The sequence below is a fragment of the Juglans microcarpa x Juglans regia genome, chromosome 2S, assembly GCF_004785595.1.
Source record: "Juglans microcarpa x Juglans regia isolate MS1-56 chromosome 2S, Jm3101_v1.0, whole genome shotgun sequence".
Classification (NCBI taxonomy): domain Eukaryota; kingdom Viridiplantae; phylum Streptophyta; class Magnoliopsida; order Fagales; family Juglandaceae; genus Juglans; species Juglans microcarpa x Juglans regia.
Genome location: NC_054597.1, coordinates 15,084,126 through 15,088,409, shown reverse-complemented (window position 1 = coordinate 15,088,409; position 4,284 = coordinate 15,084,126).

Below are 4,284 nucleotides of genomic sequence, written 5' to 3'. Positions count from 1 at the left end.
TGCATGAAGCTCCTCAAGCCCCTGCATTTTGCATCTGCGTGGGTTGAGTTTTTCTTTGCCTTGCAGTACATTTCCCGAGTGCGTGAGTTGAGTTTTTTTTCTTTTGATGTTGTTGTGCCAGTTGGGTATTTCCAAGAATACCCATGTATTTTAATATTTTTTCCATAATGCCCTGCAACGTAAATAAAATATGAGGAGTAAAATTTTTGGAGTATTAATTTTGGTGTGAACTAATTACAATACAACTCCTTTCAAGTGCAAAATATCAAAATTCAATATTGAGTCAAGAACTAAAAATTACTACATAATTAAGTGCTTCATTCATATTTTGGTTAAACAAATCATTCACTTTAGCAGCTTAATTATGTAGTTTTGACACTTTATCACACCCTCCAACTAGCTTTTTGCTAGTCTTTAGCAAACAATGCGATAAAAATATTGTAGGTTCCAAGAATGAGCTACTAAACTCAAAAATCTCTACAAAAGATCAATCGTATTGAAATCATGGGCATTAGAATATAGTCAAGTCGGGTTTTAGCTCAACACAAAAGCTTATAAAATTCTCAAGAGCTCAAACAAGGGAAATGTACTTAAGCTGGAGATCTTTGAGTGCACCAAGTGTGTGACAGATTTCCATTTGTTAGTTTTAAGATTTCCCACAATAGTTTCAGCCTAACAACTTTTCCAAGAAAAACCAAACGGTTTTCACTCCAATTCAAAACCATTACATTGGCGGCTTTCACGCTATCACACTTTGAAAGACCCATATATTTTTCTGTTTTTTTTTTTAACAAATCCCGGTGATAGGCAACCTTTCCAATGCACTTGCACCATTTTTTTTTTTTATCACACTTTTCCTAAACCATTAAGATATGGTTCATTGTAGTTCTTGCTAGTTGCTTAGAAGAAACCACTGATTGTCATCAAACAAACCACAAAAAGTATCTGCATGTGTTAATTAAGGTCATCAATCAATAGCTTTGAAGTAACTTTCCCAAGTTTGAGTTGCTAAGACTTATCATAAGGTCAAGTGTCAAACTTAAAACTAACCAATGGGAATTAGTGTAGCCCAAAACTGCAACTATCTGATCTTAAGTAGAGAAGTGTGAAAATAGTAGCTTGGTAGCAACAAAATTCAAACCCCACAATTATTAATTTTGAGAGACTAATGGTAGAAGGCGACCCCACAATTATTAATTCTGAGAGACTAATGGTAGAAGGCTCTCCTCACCCCCCAACTAAAAATGTGCAGTGTCCTCAATGCAAATCATGAATAAAACAAGGCATGAAAGAAAATAGGGCCGAAGGAAAATACCTGAGATGGCTGAAAGGATTGTGAACCTAAAAATGAAACCATAAAAGAATAAACAGTGCTGAACCTGAAAAGATATACTAAAGAAAAAGAAAAAGAAAAAGAAAAAGAAAGAAAGAACAAAACATAGAACTGAAACAAATAAAAGCAGAAAAATAAAAGGAAAAGAAGAGAAAAAAAATCAAAACAAAACAAAAATGAGCTAAGGACCATGAGAATAAGTGGGATCTTCCAAAGGAATGGAAGTATCCTCATGTGAAAGTTTTGCCAAAAAATGTTTAAGTCATTGGCCATTAACTTTGAAAGTGTTTCCATTTTGAGGATTAGTAATCTCAACAGCTCCATATGGAAACACAGCCTTAACTACATAAGGCCCACTCCACCTCGACCTTAATTTGCCTGAAAATAGATGGAGGCGGGAATTGTAAAGTAAGACTTGCTCATTGGGCTCAAAATTCTTTCTTTGGATGTGCTTGTCATGTAATACCTTCATGCGTTCCTTTGACAATTTAGAATTGTCATATGCATCTCACCTAAGCTCATCCAATTCTGAAATCTGAAATTTTCTCACAGAACCAGCATGGTTAATAGAAAAATTAAATTGTTTAACAGCCCAATATGCCTTATGTTCAAGCTCAACGGGAAGATGACATGCATTTCCATATACCAAGCGATAAGGAGACATGTTAAGAGAGGTTTTAAAGGCTGTCCTATAAGCCCAGAGTGCATCAGTAAGCCTTAAATACCAATCTTTTCTGTTGGGGTTGACTGTTTTTTCTAAGATGTGCTTAAGTTCCCTATTAGCTAATTCAGCTTGCCCATTCGTTTGCGGGTGATATGGAGTGGAAATTTTATGGTGTATACCATATTTTTTCATGAGGGTAGCAAATGGTTTGTTGCAAAAATGAGTTCCATTATCACTAATGATAGCTCTAGGCATGCCAAATCTAGCAAAAATGCTTTCTTTCAAAAATTTAAGCACAATCTTGTGGTCATTTGTTTTACATGGAATGGCTTCAACCGATTTAGAAACATAATCAACAGCCACGAGGATATACAAATAACCAAAAGAAGATGGAAACGGCCCCATAAAATCAATCCCCCAACAATCAAAAATCTCAATGACCAAAATGGGTTGTAAAGGCATCATGTTTCTCTTAGTGATCGTGCCTAGTTTTTGACATGGCTCACAAGTTTTGCAAAAATCATACGCATCCTTAAACATACGCGGCCAATAAAACCCACTTTGTAAAATTTTTGCAACGGTTTTATTTGCAGAAAAATGCCCCCCACAAGCCTCATTATGACAAAAAGAAATAACAGCTTGTATCTCATGATCAGGCACACATTTCCTTATGATTTGGTCAGAACAATATTTAAACAAGTAAGGATCATCATAGAAGAATGACTTTACCTCATGCTTGAATTTTCGTATGTCTTGAGCACTCCAATGGGGTGGAGTTTGTCCTGTTACCAAAAAATTAACTATGTCAGCAAACCAAGGTAAATTTTCAACTGACATTAATTGTTCATCAGGAAAAGAGTCAAGGATAGGGATAATGTGATCCTTTTCAGCAAATGTAAGCCGAGACAAGTGGTCGGCAACTACGTTTTCAGCACCCTTCTTGTCTTTGATGATAAGGTCGAATTCTTGGAGAAGAAGAATCCATCGGATTAAACGTGGTTTAGCATCCTTCTTCGACAATAAGTAATTTAACGCTGCATGGTCAGTGAAAACAACCACAGGAGAACCAAGAATATAAGTTCGAAACTTGTCTAATGCAAAAACTACAGCAAGCAATTCCTTTTCTATGGTATAATAATTTCTTTGGGCTCCATTTAAAGTTCTACTTACATAAGAAATGACATGTGTGAACTTATTTTTACGCTGTCCAAGAACAGCTCCTATGGCTACATCACTAGCATCACACATCATCTCAAAAGGAATAGACCAAACAGGGGGCTGCATGATAGGGGCTGTGGTGAGTAAAATTTTCAGCTTATCAAAAGCATCTTGACAAGAAGAGGTCCATTCAAAAGCAACATTATGCATAAGTAACTCACACAAGGGCTTAGAGATAGAACTAAAATTTTGAATGAATCGCCTATAAAACCCAGCATGCCCAAGAAATGATCTGATTTCTTTTACTGTTTTGGGTATAGGAAGCTTGGAAATAAGTTCAATCTTAGCTTTATCAACCTCAATACCTCGTGATGAGACTATGTGACTAAGAACTATGCCTTGTTGAACCATGAAATGACACTTTTCCCAATTGAGAAGCAAATGCTTCTCTTCATACCTGGCTAAAACAACTTGTAAGTTAGTCAAACATGTATCAAAAGAACTGCCAAACACTGAAAAATCATCCTTGAATATTTCCAAACAGTTTTCAATCATGTCGTTGAAAATACTAAGCATACATCTTTGGAAAGTAGCTGGTGCATTAGATAGTCCAAAAGGCATTCTTCTAAATGCAAAAGTGCTATACGGGCAAGTAAAAGTTGTTTTCTCTTGATCTTCGGGTGCTATTTCTATTTGGTAAAAACTAGAATATCCATCAAGAAAGCAATAGAAATCATGACCCGCAACTTTTTCTAGCACTTGATCGAGAAATGGCAAAGGGAAATGATCTTTCCTAGTGGCGGCATTCAACTTCCTATAATCTATACACATTCGCCAACCAGTAGAAATCCTAGTAGGAATCAATTCATCTTTCTCATTTTTCACAATGGTAAGTCCAGATTTTTTTGGAATTACATGAATGGGACTTACCCACTTGCTGTCCGCAATAGGGTATATGATTCCCACGTCAAGTAATTTCAAAATCTCTGTTTTTACCACCTCTTTCATGGTAGGATTTAATCTCCTTTGCATCTCCCTAGAGACTTTAGCATTTTCTTCTAAATAAATCCTATGAGTGCACACAAGAGGATTTATACCTTTTATATCTGCGATTTTCCACCCAATGGCA